Below are 25,433 nucleotides of genomic sequence, written 5' to 3' on the forward strand. Positions count from 1 at the left end.
TCAATGCCTTGAGACATACACTCCTGCAATTTTGATTTATATTAAGGCAAGTAAGAATCACTGCTTAAGGAAAAATGCAACAGTTAATTCAAACACTATTCAATTTTACAATAATAAAAATAGCAGTTATTTGAAAACCTGATGACGCTCTTGTTGCCTACTTTACTGCACCCCTGCTGCAGTTTCTCTCCAAAGCTGCTGGAGACAGTGACGTTGGAACCTTCTGTCTCTTTCAGCCCATCTGTTTAAGGACGACAGGTTACCGATCTATTTTGCCCTTCTCACCAAATGAGGAGGAAGACATTAGGACTCTTAAAACACAAAAGCAATTCCCAAATTCCCAAGTTGACAGCCAAAGCCCAATAACAACACCTACAATGGATGCCTCTCTCCAGCCAGGCAACATGAATAAACTGGGAACAAAGCAGGAGACGCTTTCTCTGTGAGAAGGGGTAAGCAAACAAAGAAGCAATAATATCAAAAGTATAGGCAGACAAACAGGTTGCCACAAGCCTAAGCCAGTAAGTGAACTTTGTCACGTAAGGGCAAACACATGGCACACTGCAGTAAGCACACTGCTGTCTTTCATTTCCCCATATGGACGGTTCACCCTAGATGCTACTTCTCAGAAACTCGTTCATCTGCTCAGAGCCTCCAAGACTCACACAGGCGCTGTGACACATGAACAGAACACACTTTGATTGCTGAGCTGCTCATATATTTTGTCCTGCTTCTATCAGCCTCTTCACACTCCTAAATCCATAATTCACATAGAAAAATACAAAACCAGATTTTCCTTGATATCCACATCTAAATAGAGAAATACAAAAAAGCAGTACTCTAAATATCTACATCTAATAACAAATTGTGAATATGACTTCTTTTACTACATTGACAGAACCCCTCGAAGTATACACTTTTCAACTGCATAGCTTATTCTTCATTTAGATGTTAGACTACAAAATGGAGAAGAAATCGGTGGCAGGGGTTGGATGTGGCTGTTGACAGTAGGATAACGCAGATACAGCCTAAATCATCATAAGAGCACACTGCTCATTGTAGTAAGTAACAATAGATAAAAAATGATCTCTGGGATTTGAGTCTAAAGGCAAATAAATACAAAAAGTGACAAAGGAATGGTGTCTAAGGGGAGAAAGGTAGATTACAACACAGGGTTAACACCTTAGGCAACCATAGCTACTATAGAAGTAGGCAGAAATAGTCAGGCGCTGGGTAGGAAATATGTAGGAAATAAAAATAGAACTTCTGGAGATGCAGTTAGGTCAGCAAAAAAAAAAAAATAAGAGTTCTTTTCTTTTAATGCATTTCTGTCCATGCAATAAAACCACACCTCAGCATGAATAATTTCATCTCTTCTCACTCAACAGCATGATATTCTGATAGTTAAGGAACCAAACACAAAGAATGTTCCAAGGGGAATATTTACTTTTCCTGTTCAGGACTTGCTTTGAAGAAGTTATCTGAGACTGTTACGTTTAACTTCTCCAAGATGATGGCCTATGATTCTTCTTAAAAACTAAAGAAAAAATAATAATAATAAAAAAATCAGGACACATCCTTTTATTTTGGTTTTATTCAATTCTCCTTCAGCATTTTTGAAACCTGCATCTTCCTACATGTACCACTCTCAAAAAGGATACATGGAATTTTTAGCTATGTAATGCCCTAAAGCTAACGGAAAGCACAACAATTTCTTTCCAATTTTCCACTTGGGCAGTAACTGCAAAAACAGATGCCTTTATATGGAAACAGGCTGTTCCTGGCTTTTAATCTTGCAAATATTTAAGCCTACACTTTTTTTTAATCAAAAAGGTCTACCGCTAAAGAATATTACATACAAATTAACAGACACAGATTAGAAAATCTGAGAGATTTTACACTTCAAGATAACATAAAAGTAATTACTTTGTTTACTACAGTTTCAGAATTCTTCCCGTTACATGAGGTTTTCATGGGGTGCTAAAGCACCATTATTACCAAAGTTCTGTGTAAGTTCAGGACTTGATTTTGAAATAATTTAGAAGTAAAGAAGAATGAGGAGTGCAACCAACATGTGCTTTGTAAATGCTTTCTTCCACTGAAACAATGCAGATTTTTTTTTAAAAGGGAAAAGATGCTCATTTATATGAAGCCAGATTTTCCTGCTTTAAGTACCAGTATTCCTGCTATTTCGGACACGTAGAGATTTGTATTATATATATATCTAGAAATGGAAGGCAATGTATAAGGAGTGTCTGTATCCAGCATTTGGGAACGTCCTGACTCTCCGACTTGTGCATTCTCACTTCTGGCCAAAGCTGCAGAACCTGCTCAATCTTGCTATCTCAATGAAAGGTCTCAGAGAGAGAAGGTCTCTCTTCTCAAAGAGAACAGAATTTCAAAAACACAAAACGACACAATCCAAAGGTAGCACTGGTTCTCCAAAATGTCAGAAACATCAGAGAAAGGCTGATTTTAATTCACTTGAATCAAAATTACAAGGAAACAGTCTGACATTCACTTTCAATAGTTCATAACAGGTGCATACTTATTTTCTCTTTTTAATATGAAGCCTGATTCAAATCTAAAATGGAGTTACCTGATTAGTAATGCACATGTAGCGGCTATGATTAGATGAAGCAAGACTCATTATTTTCTCCTAACTTCTTACTGTGAGATGAATATGGAGTTATCTTTATTTTGAAACTAGAACAGAGCTGAGTACTTCACTGTTCTGTTCCGTAGATTTATCTACCCTGAATTTCAAAGTTGTATCCAAACCAACTATTTTAGATGTCAAGACGTATAGATGCATACACTTGAATGCAACTAGTGCAAATTCTACTCTGCTGCAGACAGAATGAGGACAAGCAATCTGACACGATACTATCCGTTACAAGTCAGAAAAACCAGCAGAGACATATTTGTTCTGTCCTTAAACTGACAGGAAATGAAGGAAAAAACAACATATTAAAGGGGCTGCTACCTCTTATGAATGACCTCCGGCCTAACCTAGAACAGCTGGTATTTTTGTCTTTGGAAGCAGCACAACTGAATCCTCAGAACCTATACTAAAATTTACCTTTCATACATATTTTTCTCCTTACAATTCAAAGCAAAAAAATGTTTTCTATAATCACCATCGTCAACTGCTTGCTTCAACAGCCTCAAGCTCCCACTTCACTCTCTCCACGTCATTTAAAAGCAATCTCCACAATACAGTTTTAAAAACAAACATCACATTTTTAAAATCACCTCGGTGAAATCAGATATAAGCACGTGTGATCTGGCTCCCTTTTTCTATATCAGACCAGTCCCTCTCGTTACACCTGTACTATGGCACTTTTTCTTTGGATAAACCAGGTCCAAGGCAACACCTTGGATATACTGCAGGCACACATCAAAGCGTCCTCATTTTAAAGTAGTAACTCAACTAGATTCTGCACTCATCTACTCACTAAAAATCAGAGGCCTTATAATGTTGATAGCGAAAATCCTCAAAATAAACCCCCATTACTTCCCTTAAGCTCCCAGCCCCCTGACACGCTGAAGTAAAGAAAAGGAATGAAGGTCTTTATTTGCAATTAGCGTACGCCATGTGCTTAATCCTTGTAAGCTTAACCAAATTCAGATAAAAGTTCTCAGAAGAGGTGAAGTTATTTAATAGCTTACTTGTTAGCCATTTATTTCAGGAGGGTCACATATTCTGGTGGCTGACCAAGATCTGGCTGATTCAAAGCCCTTTGAAGCCAATGGGAACCTGTCCTTCCACTTCAGTAAGTTTTGGATCAGACTAAATGCTGACTCTCCAGTTTCCAGATTTTAAATTGCATTAAAGTGCATCTACTGAGAGATTAAGCATTTTAAAAATTACTTTCCTACTTAGGCTCAAAATGAAGTTACTACTTGACTATTTTTACAAGCTGCCTTACAACAGGGAGAGGTGTTTCCCAAACATCCGAAGTTGGAAAGAAAAACTCATTATCCGACGAGAGCAGCTGAAGTAGGAGGGAAAGACAAGCCCAGAAACTTACTGTAACAACAGCCTGAGAACAGCACAAACGTGGGACAGGCCTTACTGAGGTGCTCAGGAGCCACAAGTGGGCAACGTCAGGGCAAGAAGACACCCGTGCAGCTACAGGGCTGGCTGTCCACCCTGGAGCTCAGGATGAGCTCTTGGGACGTCCATTTTATCTAAGATGGGCCTAAGATGGAAAATCGAGCACAGTATTACTGGCTGAGTAAAATAGTCCTAGAAAAAAAAGAATAGCAAGAACCATGAAAATCCCTCTGGTGGGATTCTCAGCATCTCAATTCTCAGTGACTCTCAAAATGCAGTGTCATTCAGTCTATCTTTCAAATCTGAGCAGCTCATCATTTAACCTTCCACTAGTGTCTTAATTACACCAGTTACATGTCTTATTTTCAAGCACACAATAAGCTGTGTGTCATTCGACTGCGCGAATAACTTTAGATGCTTATCATTCATGAGTATTTCTGAAGGTGATAACCCTTGCTTGTGTCAGAAGTCTGCAAAACCTACACTAATGTAAAAGATGTTAATTAAAAACTGAAACAAGGAAACATCTGTCAAGGATATCGTCCTCTTAATCTAAAAAACAGCTTTCTACAGTGTTTGCATCTATCAAATTACTCTCAATTTATATGAATTAAAAAAAAGATAGAGCAAAGCTACTGATGATACAAGCATCTTGTGCATCAAATACAAAACAAACTAAATTACACTAATGACAAACACATGGCTAATTCATCTAGGACCATAAACCAACAGTTCCAAATTGTAAAATTCACATATAATACTTCCTTACAATCACAAGTCTACTTTAAAAGAACAGATTATAAATATGGCATCTTACTGCATCTGTTGGTTTTGTTTCAACTCACATTTGTTCACATCTGTGAAAAAAAAAACTACAGGTTTTTTCCATGCCTTTAAAACAACATGACTGGCCAACTAAGACACTCTTGTTAGGAACAGAACCACTTCAGAGATTATCTTTTGTGCTGCACTTGGTCAAATAAATGACACAGCATAGATCCAAGTGATATCTGAGAAACCAGACCTTGTTACCGATAAAAAAACAGTAATTACAAAGGCAAATATAACAGCCCAGTTGAACTCCCAGAAACGAAAAGGGCAAAAGGACTCTCACCGCCTTTTCCTTATTAACAAAACAATATTCCACACAAAATTAATCTTCTGAGGTGAGGCCCTTTTATATATCTAAAGATCACAGCAAATTAATTACTGAAAACTGCAAGCAGAAATGTATTCATAAAGCTGTACTTCTTATCAGAGGCTGATAATATAGGAAAAGAGTCTCCTCCCAAACTGAGTAAGAACATATCTACATTTAGCTCTTGATCTGCATCAACTGGAAGAACTTTTGCATACAGAGGAAATGCATGGAAATTAGCCAGTCCTAATTGAATTTATATGCAGAATGCATTTCCTTTTCTGCCTCCTCCTCATAATCCCTTTACCTTTAAAAAGTAATGAAGAATGGAAATAAAAACAAATTTAAAAAAATAAATCACAATCTTTAAATTAAAAAATAAAACAGAACTTGAGAGTGATGCTATACATGTATTTAACCATTGGTACAGAAAATAATGAAACAAGCCTCCCATGTTTACCAAAAGGGTTAACTCTGGCAGTCCTCTTTCGTATCACATACTTAGCTTTCTCCTGGATTCAGCTTTCCTTAGTCTATCACAGCAAGTTTACGTATTTTCAAATGTACACACACATTCTCCCCCACAGAGTTACAAGCGATATCAAATAGCAAAAGAATCAATAAAGACATTGTATTTTATATCTCCCTAGATTAGATAGATTGTACTAATGAATAGCTTCATGTTAATTATCAAAGGTTGTGTTCTCTCACCAGCCAAGTGAAAAAACACACTATGACTCTGGTTAAACTAGCTGACATTTAAGCCAACAAAATGAATGAGCTGGCTGGCAAAGCCTCTCGCATTTGCTGTTGGGCCCATAAACTGAAAATCCTTTTTCCTCTTGGAGAAAAAGGCAGAAACCAGAATGCTACATGAATGTAACATATTACCAATGACCAATGGAACTTTCCGCACCAAAAGACGTAAGGAGCACTGGAAAACAAGATGTCTGCAGTTTTACTGGATTTTGATTAATATGCGTAAATTGCCTTAACATGGCTTCAGAAGAAAAGTAGCATTAAAAGTTGTGCACAGAAAGCTTGCTATCCCCTAATACAGGGATTGATTTAGTAACTGATCTATAATGGTGCACTCATCTCTTCCAGGACCGCTTTCTTCAGCCTTGCAATGAGCCAGCCCAGGGAAGAAAACTGAGCAGAAATCCTCTACTAGGCTCAAGAATGCTACTTCTAAGACTGTGAAAGAACTGCACTCTTTTGAGAGCCCAAACAATGTTATCTGTAGAATGCACACTTTCAAACGCTGAAGGGTTTCCTTTAATGCCAGGATTCAGGTACAAAATCGAAGAGTCTCACATAGGAGGACCTTTGCTTCACCTCCATAGTTTTCTATCTATCATCACCTGTCCTTGAAGCATCTGACCTTTCATGACCAGGCCTCAACATCTGGCTTTTCTTACGCACACACACAACAACGCATATTTACAACCCAAGACTTAGGATGATGAAGAGCTTTCAACTTATTTTGATATTACTGAATCAAGCATGTAGAAACATAGCAGCAATATAAACAAAGATAAAAACCAAAGAAAACACTGATATGGCTAAGCAAGTCCCTGTAGTACAAGTTTCTAACCAAATCTAAAAAAGTTTTGGTCTTTTACTCTTAAACTAGAAATTAATTACTCTGGGGAAGCCTTGAGGAAGCCTTACCAAGGTCTGCCTGGAAATTTACCATTAAGAAAGCTGAGATTGAGCTCATTCCAGAAAAGAAAAAAAAAGCTTTGTAATTATTAAAACTATAGACAATACAATCAGAAAAAGAATTACTTTATTTGGCAACTGGTACTACCACTGTACCAATTTTCCTCCAAATGTTGAATGTTTGGTTTTGTTATCTGCTGAACCTCAGTACACCTTCTCAGTATCTGTACTATGTGAACACACACACACACAAAAACACACCCAGAAAGACTTTACATTCAAATCCATAACAAAGAAAGTTAAACCAAACCATCTCATAATTATCGTATGTATTCATTTCTACATGAGTAATATCAGAAAGTCAGGAATGATTTTAGAACAATTTTGGATGCATTCCTCTCACTTCTACACATGTAGAAGGCAACTCAAAAAAAAAAACAAACCAACAGCTGTTTCAATGTAATTTGTGATTTGTTTTGTTGTTTTGTTTTTCTTTTATTGAAAGAAAGCACAGCATAAAAACACAGGAAGGATTTTCAGTTAGAGAAAAAAAGACAACATAGGCAGCACATTCTACAGTACTGTCAACATCCATGATATTTTCCCTTCTAAGAATAGCAGGTCACATTTAATATCTGATGCATTACAATGAGACACAAAGCAAGATATTAAGAAAACACTGGTGTAACAGAACTGACTGTATGGAGTCTTATTTAACACAGAAATGTTCTGTGTTTTTCTAGAGACTTCTGACAACAGCAAACTGTGGTAAAACTACTATGTCTGAAACAATACAGTGATAGAATACCTTGGCTAAAACAAAGTCACTCTTGACAGAAACAATGACTAAAAAAGTTTCTCGTAGTCAAGCTGAGTATGTGTAACATCTCCACAGAGGTACTGTAAAGACAACTCCAAAGAGAGAGTAAATAAACTCATTCTGGCATAGCAACCTCTCTCAACTATGGCCCCAAAATGCATTTGAATTAATGTATTTTACCTAAATAAACTTATAATTCTTCTTTCTTTTTTATGGGTTGAAAAGGACCACAATGATCACCTAGTTTCAACCCCACTGCTATGTGCAGGGTCGCCAACCACTAGACGAGGCTGCCCAGAGCCACATCCAGTCTGGTTACTGTCTTTTCTTCCCTCCTCCAGCTCCTGAAATTCCTCACTAGCAGCAAAGCTCTGAACAACAAGTCAATTACAATTTTTTCTGCTGTATTAATTTTTACATAGAAGTCAAGATGTCCCAGCGTGGGACCAATTTGTTCTGTTACAACATTCAGACAAATGCTGCTACATCTGCCTGATATGTTAACGCTGCCATTCAAGGGTCAATTGGATATGCACACAGGGACTCAGAGTGCTTGCTCTCGTTTAGGCACCCAGTGCCAAAGACACTGAACACATAAGACACTGTGCCTAATGCAAATGATGATCTAGCTGACAACCTGGGAAAGAAATAAGAGTTTTGACATATGTTTGTGGAGTGGATTCACAGTTACGTTGGCAACAGCAAGGTGCTGGTAATATGTAGTGCAAGGCAGAGAAGAAAGGGCAAGAATGTGCTTAAGCCACCTTGATACCGTCTTGGAGGTAGAGCACAGATCACTGATGTTCATCGAATGCAGTATCATACTGTCTGCACCAGAAGTACTGTGGTTTTACTGTCGAGTACTAGAAAAATAGCCTGAAAAACTCGGAGTTTTACCATTAGCTAATTTAGCCTAGTTGAAGAAAAGCTGAGAGATGACATAAATGGAATTTGTGAATAAAATAAAGGATAACAGCAAATGTTGTTAAGGAAAGATGACATCTGACAAGAACAAATGTGTATGAAATGAAAAACAAACACTCAGTACATGCACCTTCACTCTCCAATAGTTCAGACTGTTCCTACCGCGTAATAACCACATGCAGGTTTTTCCCTTTCACACTCCGTGCTTCTCCTGCAATGACATCCCACTCCCTCATTAAGCCATCCTACCACATCTCACAACCGGTACTTCCCAGGGTACTTTCCAGGAGCAGATAAAGAACAGTACCTCTTCATTTAAGCATACAAACTAAGGCAACTGCCATGGATCAAGCTGTCACAGCTGTCACCACAGGTGTGAAGACAAAAAGCCTACATGGAGACTAACACATCCCGTCCAGACAAGGATTCCCAAATTCTGGTACTGAGCAGAACTACAACTTTGTAATTTGGGTGAATCTGGCAAACCAGCTGGAGAAGCCTCCCCTGCTCCAGACAGGGCAGACAGCACAGCCGAGGACGCTGCTCACACTTCTTGTCACTCTCTTGGTACAGGCCATTCTCTGCCTGATGGCAGCAAGTCCCCAGGGCCTGCAGCAAAGCCAGGACTAAAGAATATGTCCCCTGGCACTGACAAGAGGTCAGCCAGACTCAGGGAAGTGGAGACACAGCAACAACCAGTCACATGGAAACAAGCTAATCTGTAAGTAAACGATGGGTCAATAAGGCGGTATTAGGATATGGGGAAACTGGGAGAGTAGCAACTATTAACATTAACAAATAATACTAAACTAGACATGAGTAATTAGCAAACAAAAACGGAGCGACAATTACTGTCCAGAAAATGTTTTAAACAGAACTGAAACAGGTAAAGTCAACAAAAGCAGGCACACACACTGGTGAATGGAATCTCTCTGGGATCCTTTAAGCCTATGTAAACATAACCAGGTATTTTATTATGAAAAAAAAAAAAGCAGTAAAAGGATCCCTGAGACCATACCAAGCACTGCTAACAAATGCATCACTGTGCTGAGCAGACCCATTTGCTCTCTTTTGTTTGCCTGGCAGAAGGAGGAAGTGCAATTTTATATGTCTTCAAAATAATTTGTCCTGAATCACTAACACAATCACTCTGCTGTTAGAACCCAGCTGTGAGGCAGCCTCATCCTGCCACAGCCTAGCAGAAGGTGAGCACCTCCCCCAGCAAACTGATTCACATTCTCCATCTCAATGCCTTGCAGAGGCTGAGATTGCTGCCTGCTGTCAGTGACCTGGGTAATGCTGTCAAGCTGCAAGATTTGTCTCACAAAGAGAAAATCCTCTGTGAAAAGGTAAATCTGAACTGCTGCCTATAAAGAGAGAGACTCAGCATTCCCTACAGAATATTATTTCAGAAATACTTAATGTCAGAGTCTAATATAGATCCACCTTGAAAGCAACTTTCTCTCTCAGAAAAATACCAAACCTGTTTTGCTGTAAAACTCCAGGGCAGAAAATAAAGGAGCCCTAACCATTATTATAATGTTAGCAAATGACATAGGTCTCAGAACAGTCCTGCAGAGTTGCTTAAGGACATGTAGGATCTCTATTTTGCTACACCAAAAGAGCAGTCCAAGCTCCTCTCGTTCCTTCGCCCTTTCTCCAAAAACACTCTTGAAGCAACCTGGCACCCACATTGCTGCTTTCTGTCTGCAGTCTCTGTGCCAGGAGATGCACATACTATGAAATCTGTTTTACCAGCCAAGTATGCTACTGTTGAAGAGCAACCAGAAGAACCTCCTCCACTGCAGTTCACTGTTTCAATGACTAGGATCGATAAGTCTGAAATTAAATACTCCCAGAAGTTTCTAAGGAGCAACACAGTTTTCATTTCTAGTGCTTGTACTTCGGCAGTTTCATTTGCTTGAAGAGCAGTCTACATTTCTGTTTAACAAAAGGGAACCCAAGAGGCGGCTTTCAAAAGGAATTGCCATCCATGCCTCATTAGCAATTCGTAAAAGCACAAAATAATCTAGTTACGATATCGTTCCTCCAGTGTCTGTTTCTGATCCAGGTCTATCCATAAGAAAGGACTCAAGGTACACTTTTTGAAAGGATTTTTACCAGAGTAGCACAAAAACAGTACTTAGGTAAGATAACTTGACATAATCTGGAAGCTTCCTGGCTCCTCCAGATGACCTTCACCGCCTCAGCAACTCTTTCACCATAAAGGTATGGTACCCAGAGACTGTAAGACTCCTTGTGAGGGAAGGACTGTGGGGTGACAGGCTCCTCTTCCCTTTATTTGATCAGCCGTACATTCTGCATGACAACTGATCCCACCAAAGGGTTTTTAAGATTTTCTTCTTTTACTTCAGCCAAGAAGTCCTCATTCTGGAGCTTCAACAGAATCACTTTAGCTTAATTTTCCCTGCTGCCCTCAAAATACTAATGAGAAAATTTCAAGACTTCTAATGAGGTACTTACAGGTACTCCTACAATACGTTCTGTTGACTCTTCATTAACTCTGAGACCGTCCCAATAACTACACTTTCCACTTTTATGAATGGATTCTTATTATACGGTAGAGGCTCCAATAAAAAGCTGATGAAGAGCTCAGGATATTGGCTAAATTATGAGAACCTAAAAGTGGGCAATAAAATAGACTACAGAACTATAAAGATGTCATAATATAATAATAAAAAGACAAATGTTTACAGAATTATTTCATAAATTAACAGAACCGTGCTCTTTACAACCTAGCTATCTTTGTTATTGGAAGCAGTGTCAAAAACGTAGTTACTGAACATGAAGGAAGAAGGCACACAGCAATTTTTATCTGATTATGAAAGACTTCCCTTCTTAATTCACTAACATTATTGAGAAAAAAAGCTGTAACAGGAAATTGCTGACGGCAGCAAACATGGTACACACAAAGTGCCTTCTGACACTGCAGAAGTGCATTCACTTTTGCTTTACACACAAAAAATATAAAGCATACTCAGTTATTGAAAATAAAGGTGGTTTCCAAGAATCCAGGCTGAATTTGCTAAATTAGATGTTGTTAAATAATGATTTAATCCATTTCAATTTCCAGAAAAGTAACAAACCCAAATACATACTATCTTGATGTACTGAAATCAAACAAAGATAAAAGAACACTGATAACTCGGAGAAACCTGATACAGAAATCTATGGAAGTAGCAAGCAACCAAGGAAGCACACAAAAACCACATAGGTTACAAAGACCAAAACACAACGCTAACCCCAGTTCAAAGATTAGTGTTTAACAGCTCTAATTTGTTCTTCACTGCCCACATTATAATTTATGTAGAAGCTACTTCAATTGCCCATTCCGCTTCTTGGTATTCAATTAAAGCCTGTGAGCTACTGAAGAGAATGCAGTTCTATCATCATGTAGCCATCGAGGAAAAAAACCTATCAGTTATTTTCATTTCATCTGATCAGTACTACCTCTGATCAGATGAAATGGAAAAATGAAAAAGAAAAAAAAAGTCAGAAGCTGTACAGAAAAGGTTGTTAGGGAAGTCACTGCAGAATACACAGGTTTCCAAAAAGAAGTTGCAACGAAAGAATTCTTATGGCTAAAAATAATTTGATGTTTATAAAGCAACTAAAGCCACTGGAGAATGATGCTTCAGCACTGAACTGCAATTGGCAATGAATGGAAGACATATACAAACTATAAGAAGTCAAGAGAGGAGAAAAAAGCAGAGTCGATTCACAAAGTAATTAGAAACAAGAGAGAAAGGACTAGAGTAAGCTACATGCAACAAGTTCTCCCACCCATAGAAGTAGAAAATTATGACAGAGACTTGGTCTAAATCTTAAGCCTATACTGGTTATTAGCCTGCTTTATTACTAGATCAAAGCCCTATACATTCACATGATGCAGAGCACCAGAGCTCTCTGGCTTCTCTGCACAAATCTCTTCCAAACACTTTGTAAGTGTAATTCTGTTCCAAACCCACACGGAACAGAGAATCATCTGTCCTACCACAGCCATCCCAAAGATGAAAAGGAACAGGCTGGTGTGTTCTGATCAAGTCAACAGAAGTGCTATTATTTGCCGATGCTTTATCTAGATCAAGTTGGCACTGATGGGTGATCCCACAGTGAGCATTAAGAACAAATCTGCTATAACTAGAGGTGGAGCAGTGATCCAAGGTACAGGCAGCTGGGGTAGGACTGGCTGTACAGAGCTCTGGAGCACAAACAATGACAAAACAATTTTACCACAGGCATCACTGAAATGAAGTGCTTCCAAAGAAACCTTCACACCATTATTTGCTTTCGTAAATGTTTTATGCTTTTTTATCATTATTATTTTTTAAATCTCCTACCACTGACCTAATTATTTTTCCACCGAAGACATCAGAACTGCACCAAATCCCAGGAGCACCATTATGCCAACATAACACACCTCAGAGACCAAAAGGCCTGCTTCAAATTTCATCTGTGAATGGAAGTTTACTGAAATTTGCATATACTCACATAGATTCAAAGTAAAATAAGGAAGTTTTGCTTTCCAAACCCGTATATTGCAGTTTTCACAATTTTAAAGGAAAGAAATGTTTAATAATGGCGTCTATTATTTCACAGGACTATCCTGAAACTAAGGCTTTGTCTTAGCAAAAATCGATGCATTCAATCAAGATACCATTCTCTCCTCCATTCACTGTGAAGATTAGGACTTTTTACTTAACTGCCAACATTAGCCGTGTATCCGTAAAATGTCCAGCTTCAAGAGGTTGTTAATTCAGAGGTACTTGAGAGGAGTTTATGAACAGGAGGGGGACAGACTTTCAACGCGCTCTGATAGTGACAGGACATGGCAGAATGGCTTTCTTTAATCTGAACAAGGGGAAAGTTAGATTAGGTGTTAGGCAGAAATTCTTTACTCACAGGATGGTGAGGCACTGGGATATGTTGCTCAGAGAAGCTGTGGCTGCCCCATCCCTGGAGGTGTTCAAGGCCAGGTTGGACGGGGACTTGGGCAGCCTGAGCTGGTGGGTGGCAGCCCTGTCCACAGCAGGGGGTTGAAACTGGATGATCTTTAAGGTCCTTTCCAACCCAGGCCATTCTGTGAGTCCATGATAAGTGATTCTTAAGAAGGACACATAAGAGTAATGAATGAAATAAAACCTGGGCTAATCTGCCATTGTGAAATCTTATTAAAAAAAAATATCCAGGAAAGGTTGAATATTTATTATCACTTTTGCTCTATCCCTAGCAAAATATGCTAGGGATTTTCAACATCCAATTAGAGAACACTCACGTGTATATGTCAGATTTTAATCATTAAAGACAGTGAGAGACAAAACCTCCAGAGCTTCAAAAATCTCCAGTTTCCTTTACTACATATATGAAGCCTTACATCAATGAAGGGTTACTGTCTGAAAATCATTTTAGCAAAGGAATATTATCTATTGAGACAACTGAAATAGCCCTCATTCTTCAGAGACACAAATTCACCATGCAAGTCTTAGTTCTCTGTTCACTTATCCAATCTTCAAAGACGGAGCAGAAGTATGACAAAACCAGAAGTTGGGCCATGGAAACTGAAGAATAAAAATCTAAGAACAATTTATCAAAAGTCATCCAACCCCAAACAGAAATCTTGTTTTATTTAGAAATAAGGTAATATTCAAAGCAGTTGAATATTCATCTTTACTCATCTCCTGCAGGTAAATTGATAACAATTCCATTACTTTTCAGGAAGAATGAAAGAAATGCCATGATTTCCATAATGAAGCTAGCATAGGAAGACAACTCTTACAAAGAACGAGAAACACAAACTTCTTGCTTCCATAGCCTAGCTAACATTTTCAACACATTGCAAAGAACTGTATTGCATTGTTCTATTCATTAAATCAGACATATTCGAAAGCAAAAGTAAATCACTTCAGGCTATAAATTCAGTTTCACTGACCCAAACTTCTTCATTATCATGTATTCTATCGTTATAAACAGTTTGCTAGAAAAAAAATGTGAACTGTTCTCATCTACACTTTTAAATACAGATGTTTTTGCACGTTTCCTTTTGCACATTAGATTAAAGTACTTCTCTCAGCTATGAAGATCACTAGGCAGCCATTAAATGACTTCAGCACGTGCATTCAGCCCCTTAAACTAGACGGCCAATTTAAAATTCATGCAGCTGAAACTATTCAAGTAAAAATACTGAAGTGTGCTATTATTTCTAATTACCTTGCTCTCTGCATAGGAGTTTTTTCAATTTCAAATACGTTCAACAAAATAAAATTTTTTTAAAAAATGAGAGAAATATGTGACTCAGACAATTTGACAGGAAAATTTGATATCTTACATAATTCAGTTGTCACGATGCATATTCGTCCCTTGTTCTTCAGCAATTATAATTAAAATTTCAAATATTATCAATTACTAACCTGCAACAATTTTTTAAAATTCTTAAAATAAGAGAAATACACTCAACAGCTTTACACAGTCCTTAAGCCTAAATGTTAATGACACAACTGATTTCTTGGAAGCTACAGAAATTCTTATTCCTGTGTAAAGGCTATAAGGTACAGTTGAAAGCTATACTGTGAGTAGAGACTTTTCTGTTCATTTTCTCAGACTTTTTTTTTTTTTAACGCTATTTTAACTTCAGTGAAGAGCAAGAAAGAGTTTAGATCCAACTTAGAAATGAATATATTATTACTCAGAGTACAAGTGTGGCTACACAACAGATACCTAAAAGAATGGAAAAAATGTTTTGCAATACAGACCAGCTAATACATTAACCAGCTACCTGATGCTTTCATCCCTGAAGGTGTATAGGTTCATAATTACAACCTAAGTGGGTAATTTTTTAAAGAAAAAATATTAACGTGAACATTGGAAAAAAAATATGTACTCTCCTTCACTGTATTTGCAGGACTACTGTTAAAAAGCACACAATCCCAAACTGGTACTTTTGTAAAAGAATAACGTAAGTGAGCCTTCGAGGAAGAATTTTCTCTGGACAGAGATACACAGCCATCCTCAGTTTTTGGCAGCCATCATTTTAAGTCGTGCAGTAGACAAACCTGGATTAAATGCTCAAATGAGAAGTTCTCGAGGAGCTGAAACATGAGATATGGTCAGAACACTTAAGCATAATAATCAAACACACACGTTACAGTATTATAACATGTACATGTAGTATATTGTGGTGCGTGAGCCAAGAACACCAAAACTACTTCTGTCCTGATTATTTTAGGACAGTTTATAATGATTTAAGTTCAACTAAAATCCCAACATCAAAGCATAACACATGAACTTGGGTTTAGGATCAGTTTTTTCCATCTTTTTCCCCCATTATCTCATCTATAATTATTTTATCTTGTATAACTGAATAATCTAACACTAATACCTAGAAGTTACCATTTTGCTATTCCAACAATGAAAGCACATCAAAACACTTTTCAGTTGCTTCTGCTCTGATCCAGATTCTGTTCAAGCAAGCTTTCAGAATCCTGATTATGCCTTCAAGGTAGAGGGGCTTTATGTGCTGTTTCTCTTCCTCATTTTCCTTTTTTTCTTTTTTTTTGAAGCTGTCCCACTGCAGCATTCAAAAAAGGAAAACCATAAAGCTCCTGCAAACCACATGCAAGTTGAGCTTGACTTTCTGAAGTAAAAACAATGACAAAAAAAAACCCTACACCTTTCAAGCAAAATAAGAAAAAATGCTGACAATGGATTTAAATCTCATCTGTTCCACAATCTCTACAGAATCAGAAGGTTCACATTCAAGATAAGACCACGTTGTTTTCTCAACTGCATACGTTTATAAGATGATATAAGAATGCCTGTATAAAATCCACACCACTACCCCACCATAGTTTTAAAATGAGTGTACTTCAACATGCATTTCTGTTCTTTAATTTACCCTTCCTTGTATGTGACAGCTGATCTGCCATTGCACAAAATATGTGAAATACCAGTTTTCCAACTCTGTCCAGGATCAAATATCTGTTTGTAAAAAAAGCATGTTCATACAGCCAAGCAGGTAAAGCCAAATAAAGACCTGACATCCAAAGAACTACACAGTACTTAGTGACTGAGGATTCCACTGAAAGCATTAAGAATGATCTACTACATGGCAGAAATCTTGACAAATACTTTAAGAGCTGAGCTTTTTCAAAGAACTGCACAGATCTCCATTTAACATTGAGAGACACTAAGTGAATTACGTAGGAAATGCTACCCTTTTCAGGACATACAGAAAATACATAAAACCCCACATCATTCTTCTGAAGTTCTTAAACTTGAAACAAGTAAGTTGTCTTGAAGAACAGCTGAAGACACGAACACAGACCACAGCAAAGATGTACATAGTAATGTCCTTTGAAAAATAAAGATTGGCTAGAAAAACTAAAGCAGAGTAACTCTGTAGATTGAACATTAATAGCAAATCTGAATTACTGAATCAATTCCTTTATCAGCCACCATTCTTACAAATCAATATGTATCTACCGAATAAACTGGAGACTCAAAAAAACTTCTTAGCATTAAATCTTAACCTGAAAATTTTTTATAAGTCATTTGATTGCAAATAAGTAATAGTCCTATTCTGCACACTTGGACAGTGCTCTTACTTGATGAGTATTACTTGTCTCCTCTATATCAGCTTTCATCTCAGCATTGCCACCTGACTGACGACACAGAAGTCGATTCATACTAACTGTCCATGTACTTGTAGACACTTAGTATCTACGAAATAGGCAAAATAATCAAATTATTAAAGAAAAAAAAAGACAAAAGTGAATTGTTGAGAACCAGTGACTTGATTTTCCAGATGCTGAAACAGGAAGGCTTGGTCTGAAGGCAAGCATTTACAAGCAATTTTCTAGTTCAATAGAATTCAGTGTCAGTAATGCCACACAACCTGTTTTATAACGTAAGTCTCACTGATGATTCAAAGAGAGTGTGACCACTTAAGCTCATATGTTCACCTGAATACATAAGGAAGTTACAAGCTGTCTACTCCCACAAGAAAAAAACCACTACACACAATGGAAGGAATATTACGAGGATCATCAAATATTATTTCCCATAAATCATACAGTTATTCTTTATTTCAATATGACAGTCGAATACATTCATATTAATTCTGAACAACCATGACAAAAGGTGACTACATCCAATAAAACCCATGGTTTCAAAATAAGCCAGTGCTTCACAAAGCCTCAACCACAACATGCCAGTCAAGCACCCAAACTCGACCACTATACGTGTTAGTTTTATTCTCTATGTGTATATTGTATTCTACAGTTAAAGCAGCAAACTGACAGGAAGGGGGAATAAATATTCACCAATCAGCTGCAGACACAGACTGAAGAACAGATTAATTGTTGAAAAAACAAAAACATTTACCATAGTCACTGAACGTTAAAGTTAAATGGAATGTGAAAAAGTGTAAGGGAAATGCTTTCAATCTGCAGGGAATAAAAAAATTCAAGTAATGGAGAGGAAAGACTGGAAGGCTACACAGAAAGATTTATAACATTTTTCACAACTAATTTCAAGGAACTGCTGCTGTGGGTAGCAGCATGCAAACCAATATTTAACAGCTACCATCGTATTTTCACTGCTGTGACTGCAGCGCAGACAGAATCTGAGATGATGAAAAAGATGCATGAGTCATCACAGCAGAGTTTTGACAAACTTTCCTCTCATGTTTTTGTTTGAAGTGTGGTTGTCTATACTGTCCCATTGTGAAAGCACAACCATCTACAAGCTTTCACAGCTTACACTCCTCCTGAAGTTCAGAAGCGCCCTCCCCTCTTGCTGTGAGGCAATCAGGTATCACGTGCAACTGCTTCTGAACTGCAGAAAGCTTTCCACTTTGAAAAGCCTTATCAAATATGGAATGCCAGTAAATGTTAGCAAACCCAACCTATTTGGAAATGTTCTCTGCCCAGTAACACAGGAGTTGCTTGGACCCGCAAAGATACCACTGTAATGAAAATGATGGATTTTTTTGTTTTTTTTCTTCACTTAGTATCTACAGAAAAAATGGACCTCTTGCAGAATGAAAGATTAGCCTGGCCTATTTCTTCTCAAATTTCTTTTAAATTTAGCCTCTATCACAATCTAATTTTCAAGTTGTTTTTTTTTTCTTGGGTGTAGGAGGCAATCCTACCCCCTGCTGACAAGAGAGTAGGAGGTAGCAATTACTAACGAGCTAGCAAGACAAGCTTTTCATTACAAAGCAACAATTTAAGAGAATCTGTAACAAGAGAAGTATGAGCACTTTCGTTTGGTAGCAGTAAGGAAGGAAACTCATTTTGGCCTCCCAAGAAACCTAACTGCATTCCCAGAACGATGCTCCTGTTGTCACATATCTCACACCCTCGAAATCTGGATGAGGATGAGAATGCACAAATGCTTGTACTTGTATTCAGAACATGTTTTCCAGACTAATATCAATTAGTTCCTTCCCTTCTGTTTCCTATCAGTAGAATGAAAACATTGGGAAAGATCCAAATAGTGACATTTTGACAGCAAAAAAGCAAAGGCATTCAAACGTTACCAAGGCAAATCTGAAATAAATGAAGCATGAAGATACCTTTTTTTTCCCAGTACCTAATTTCCCTATGATACGCTTCCATCAATTCTAATTAACGCCATAAGAAGAATCTCTTTTACACCTCCCTCATGCAACATCAATTCTGTATAAATAGATTGAGTGCCTTCCCAAGAACCAGTCTGCACCTGGAATAAGCTTAAGAGAGCTCTAAGAAGTGTCAGTGACTAGACAAAAATACACACTGAATATACGAAGACAACTCTAGACAGCTTGTGTGCCTCCCCACTTGCTAGGTCCTCAGCTAGATCCACAGGAGGACTTGCGTCAATACATTTACACTGCACTTGGAAAAGTGATGCCTGAAGAGCACCTGCTCCCTTCGGTGGGGCTCAGAACAAATTAAGGTGTTTGCAAACTTGACTTCTGAGCTGAAGTAAGTAAGTATGCAGCTCTCTGACAGCCCATTAGAAAAAAGATCTAAATACTGAAACTGAAAAATTTGAAAACTAGTGCAGAATTTATTACCTATCCCCCACTATTTCTCAGAGGAAGAAAAATGCTAAGTTCACAGGCTGAATGCCAGACAGACACAATGTCATCGCCAGGGCATCCTCACAGGAGCTGTTCTTTTTCCCCTACGCACATCTTCCAAAACTCCTGCTCACTCAGTGACTATACACAATAGAGATCTTAGTATCCCCTTAAAGACTCTGCAATTACCAGTGTTAATAACATTATCATTGATTTACTGTTCAAATACATGTTACTACTAAATTTTTACAACAAACATTATAGTCTGATTCACAAAGCAAGAAATAGCGGGACCAACAATTTTAAAGTCTATTCTTGCTACACATACTTTCTGCATGTTGCACCAATCTATTATAATAAAGTTACATAAACCACATATCCAGTTTCCTACCAGACTAGGTTTGTCCTTACTTACCATTCAACATGAGAGTGTAACAGATGAGTACAAAAGTCAAGCAGAAGAGATATTTAGCGGATTAAAGGTTTCAATATACAGCAAATTAACCTTTCAAAAGGCAAATATATATATCTCACAGCAAGATGATACAAAATATCAAAATATAGCAGATCAAATTAAACTCTTTTTGGTAGAAAGAACAAAGCTTTTGGAAAAAAAAAATATCAGACTGGAATCTAGAAACCATTAAACTACAGAGACGCTGGATACCAAAGCTGGTGGTATACACTGAAGCCAAGTAGACTTTTTAAGCCAAATCTGATGATTCCTGAACACTTGAAATACACTCTATATTTTGTATCCCTTTTTCAAAATATAAACTGTATTTTCCTCAATATAACACAGAGCAAAGTGAACATAAAAAAATACAAATAAAAAAACAGGGAGAGAAATAACCTGAGGACAGACAGTGGCTTTCATACTAGCAAGAAGTCTTGCTGAACTTCCTATTTCTCATGCACAGTTTAACCACTGTGGTAACCCTCCCTATATCAGGATGTTCGCAACAAAGTAAAAACAAGAGTAAGGATCAAAGTCTCTCCAGTACTACCAAAACAAACAGAAGGTATTATTCTACCTACTACTCAACAAACTATTCCTGGAAATCCATTCCTATTGTAGTTCACCAGCAAAAAAACATACTGAATGAATTTGCCCAAGAAGCTCAAAAAGCAACAAGTTTTGCTATAGCATACAGGGTTGGCATTTTGTGTTTCACAGCTTACTATGATACTTGAGAAATCATTCAAAATACTTCTATCACATATTGTTCTGACATTCAGTAAAACATAATGAGGGTGTGATGGGTAAGTACATAATAAAGGCTTCTTATTAATTAGGCTTGTAATGAATCAATTCCAATGACTTAATAATTATTAACTTCAGTAAGTATCCTCTGTCTGAATTACCAACTTACTCATCAAGACTACTGAAAGACTTAGCCATCTCCCATTCATTATGTTAACAGCACAGACACACTGTACTTTATCACTGAGTATAAATCGAAACCATGCAATTCTTTTGAACATACATGTTTAATGAACAACAAACAATTGAACCTATTACCATTTAGGTCCATGAGCACCAACAGCAGACACTTTCTGAGCAAATAACTGAGGTAAGATGGAGAAGTCCTATATACTCTACACGCTGACTGCAGTTCTACCCTGGGACAGCTCCTCCAGTGAAGTTAAGAGAGAAGGGAAGTGCCTGGGGACAGTAGGCCACGGGAGGTGCCATCCTTCTACTCCAGTCTCACAACAACCGAACCACATGGAAAACGTACCATGTGGGATAAGGTTTAAGAAAGCAGTCAGTGCCACACGCAGCCACCTCCAGTTTACGTTTCCAAAAATCTACCTTTATGTTCAAACTCTGGTACAGTCCAGTAGGGAAAAAACAATTACTCAAGTTTGTTCAGCTTCAGTACAACCACAAACTGCACACTCACAAACTGATCCATATTTTCTCCAAAAACATTTACCTGTGCCACCAGAGCTGGCTTACAATCGAATTTCCCCATGGATCTGCAGAGGATAATGTCACATATAAATCTTCTACTCAAGAGCCCCGTCTAACACAGCAAAGGCAAGCTCTTGTTCGTGTTTCATATCACAACTTTATGAATAAAAGTATCAGAACAATACAAATGTACTAGCTTTTATTCAGACATTTGGATTTAATTAAGGAAACACCTAAGCATAAAAAGAGCCACTTCATATTGGTATATAAAACACACAGGAAATTTCTTACTTTCTTCAGAGAGCATTATATCACGTCAGTCTTTAAAGAACACTGCAAAAAGACTAGGATTATGTCTGACCTTTTAGCAGTTTACAGATAATGTTTGCCAGCATCTTAAATATACAATATTTAAAAATTTGTTGCTGTGAAGATCATTACTGTTAACCTTTAATATGTAACACTACTAAGAAATTTTTTTTACTTTTACACATACCATATATTCTGTAACGTTTTTCTTGGGCACGGCCTCCAAACTGTCATGCTAAATACTCATGTAGGGCAACCTACCAACTGATGTACACGTGAGCATGGCTTTTGGAGGCTGCAGTAAATCAGCATTCACCTCAAAGCACTTTTACTCTCCAACGACAACGACAGCCTGCTCTGGGAACTGTGCTCCGTGGCACAGCTATCGCACAAGGGCCTGCTCCCAGCACCAGGCCTGCCCAGCTGCCACAGCGCGACAGCTGCCACCAGCCAGTCTGTGACCTTGTGTAACAGGGCCTCTGTCTTCACTTTCAGTTCCAGTGATCGTCCCGATCTAACTGTACAAATAAAAACACCTTCAAGATGCAGCTTTTTCACTCAGCTGGACTGAATTTTAGAAGCTGATCCCATTACGCTACACCGTTCTGATAAAACAGTACATCCCACACTACGGAACAGGGTAGGTTAATTTCAGCATGCCAATTCATACAGAGTTCTCTTTCCCCTTTAAACTCAACTGACTTTGAATAATTACAAACTGTCAAAAAGCAATCCTCTCTTTTAACCCTACTGAATTATTAATACTGCTGCTTTGAGACAAGATGTTTAAGTTCAGGAGGCTGCTTCACTAAAAACAAAACAAAACAAAAAAACCAACAGTATTTTTACTTGATTTAGAATTTATTATAAACTTCAGCTTGACAAAGACATGAATATTCTTTATTCATGCAGTGGATTATTCCTTCAAAAAGCACTCCATGTACAGCTCCTACAGAATGTAAACAGGTAGATCTCGCTGATGACAGCATTTAGGTCTTAAGAGAATTCATTTACCCTCTCAAGTGCTGCTAGAAGAGTCTGTGTAATGAGCAGTGAAAACACTGAATAAAGTATTTATGATTTACACAGTATAAATCATATTCTGATATGCCAGACATGCATTTATAACGTGCCCAATGTACATTAACTAACCATGAAGCACACAACAAATGGCAGTGCAGAAATTGCATACAGAGGATGGCCTCACACACGTGAAGAAAATGTGGTTACCTTTCTTTACATCACATTTGCTACTTAGAAATTTCACTAAGCCATAAAATTGCAATTATAATCTCTTTCTCTCAATCTGTGAATGTGTCTCTTCAGAAAACCCTGAAACTTTCCTCACATCTTCAACGTAAGAAAGGTTTCATATACATCACATATGGGATTTTCCGTTTTCCAAAAGACAAACTAAACCTAAAAATAGGTCACAATTATTAATGTTACTTCAAGACCTCTTAAACAAAACAGAAAGGCCTATAGTATAGAAATGCCAACAGTGCTTATTAGAATCCTAAATACCTTCTGTTTTCCACAAGGTCGTAACACCCTTCTATCCATCAGTTGCCTTTCTGTTTTCCATGAATTTAATTAACATTTAAAATAGAACACACTTCCCATTTTTTAAGTTGCACATCACCTTTAAAATAAAATTTATTTTTAAAAACTCCAATGAAATAGCTACAGTGTCTCCAAGTAGTGTCCCCAAATTACAGTCATTTCAATCATTTCAATCGTTCTTTAGGGCAATTTTCTATTTTTTTTTCCAAGCATTACCTTGATCTTCAAGGAATTTACTTATGGTAGGAGAAACACACATAACCAGTATTAAATTTAACGAAAAATACATCATTTTCAGAAGAAGACTTCAGCATTCATCAGTACTTACAAAAAGTATATCTTGTTTTCGACTGCTGCTATATATATCTATGAAGAAACTTAAACCTGTATTAACTGCAAAAAAGCAAAGATGGATAAACACTATTATTGCATACAGAAATGTCAATATATTTTTAAATTAATACAAAAATAAACTAGTAAAATTATAGATCAGAAACTACACGTCTCAATTAGAACAATACAAATTCTTACAGCCATCCTCTGTTTTCATTTTGAAATCTCCATCATTTTCTTTAATTTTACTCAATAAGTGTTAGCAAAATTATCTGAATAAACAAATAAATTTCTGAACTACACACATAGGTAAGAATTTCCAGGACAGAAAATAACAATAAAACCCTGTGCTGGGAATTAGGCTGACTTTGGATGGTTGAAGCAATACCAACTTGCCATCTGAAGAGCAAGGCAAACTAAAATTATTCTATGAACTTGAAAAGTTTAGGAGTTTAAAATTCAAGGTCAAACATAAATAATTTCTAGTAGCATCCAAATTACTTTAAAAAAGACCCCCCCCCCCCCCCCCCCCAAAAAAAAGCCTGTGAAGATTTATGCGTACAAATATGCCCAAGAACAACACTGCATACCTCTTGTAATGTTGGGATGTTCCCTACAGACTGCTTTTTAAATAGCATTTCCCACAATATCAATGGACAGAAATGAAGTGAAACTATATTGGAAGCTAAGGATAATAGTTGCTTCTTGTCTCTAGGAAGTTTTAACTTTATTCATGGCATTGCCTGTGTTCCACACATATATTTTTCAAGGTACTCAATGAAAAGAAAAAAAAAAAGTAGAAGTAGAAAAGTAGTAAAAGGCATTTCATGGCCCTGAAATTCTGAAAACAGCAATCCATTTATGAGCACAAAGGCACAGAAGCAAACAGTGTTCAGAGGTGCTGATCAAAGAAAAATTGCTTCTGAACAAGGCAGAGCAACAAAGCAGTGTCACCAGAATACAATATGCCAGGGCATCCCAAACACCTCTTAGCTTCAGTTCAATCTCCTTTATTGTAATACTTCTGACCCTTCAGCATCAACCAGTAATCACCTCTATGTTGTCTACAACACCGCTGCATCCAACCTACAGTGTTTCAGGACCGGAATTTGAAGGAGCTGAGGACATTCCCATGACCTATTAAGAGCTGAAAGCATTTCATTATCCACAGCACACGTAATAAGCACATACTGTGAACAATGCTGTACGCAGCATCTCAGGGGCAGATCCGCGACCACTGTGTGTCAGTGGATAAACACGACTGACTGAGTTTTTACACCAAAATACCGCTGACAGCGCATAAGGCAAAGCCCTAAGACAGCCTCTTGACTCTCCTCTTCGGCTTAAAACAAACCAAAAGCACCGGACCTCCACTGTCCCACAAGAACAGATTTCACTAAATCTCCAGTCTGACACGCAGCTTGCCAAAGTGACACACCCAGACTGTAAAGCTCTCGTTTGGTCACTGCTATAGACTCACTCACTCACTTGTGAAATCTGTACTCATTGCCCTTCCTACCCAACAAAACCGCTGCTAACCTCAAGGTTTGGCTCAGAAATTGGGCTCAACAAAGCTGCTCAGTCACACAGATGGGGAGGGAAGAGGAACAGTACTGA

At 37.7% G+C, this 25,433-nt stretch overlaps 1 protein-coding gene across 15 annotated transcripts in view; it reads right to left on the reverse strand.

Annotated features, from left to right (window-relative positions):
- The window catches only part of CDK17 (cyclin dependent kinase 17), a 90,628-nt gene that overhangs the window by 54,505 nt on the left and 10,690 nt on the right, over positions 1–25,433 (reverse strand). For 2 of the 15 annotated variants that reach the window (XM_040672160.2, XM_046909092.1), the window contains exon 3: positions 23,812–23,876. The exons of 10 other annotated variants lie outside the window; for them this stretch is intronic. The gene's annotated coding sequence lies outside the window, so the exon portion shown is untranslated. Of the gene's footprint in view, positions 1–138; positions 23,877–25,433 lie in introns of all 15 variants that reach the window. 3 more of the 15 variants (XM_046909088.1, XM_046909099.1, XM_046909090.1) reach the window with 2 other exon arrangements.

Source organism: Gallus gallus, chromosome 1 (genome assembly GCF_016699485.2).
Source record: "Gallus gallus isolate bGalGal1 chromosome 1, bGalGal1.mat.broiler.GRCg7b, whole genome shotgun sequence".
In the NCBI taxonomy this organism is placed as follows: Eukaryota; Metazoa; Chordata; class Aves; order Galliformes; family Phasianidae; genus Gallus; species Gallus gallus.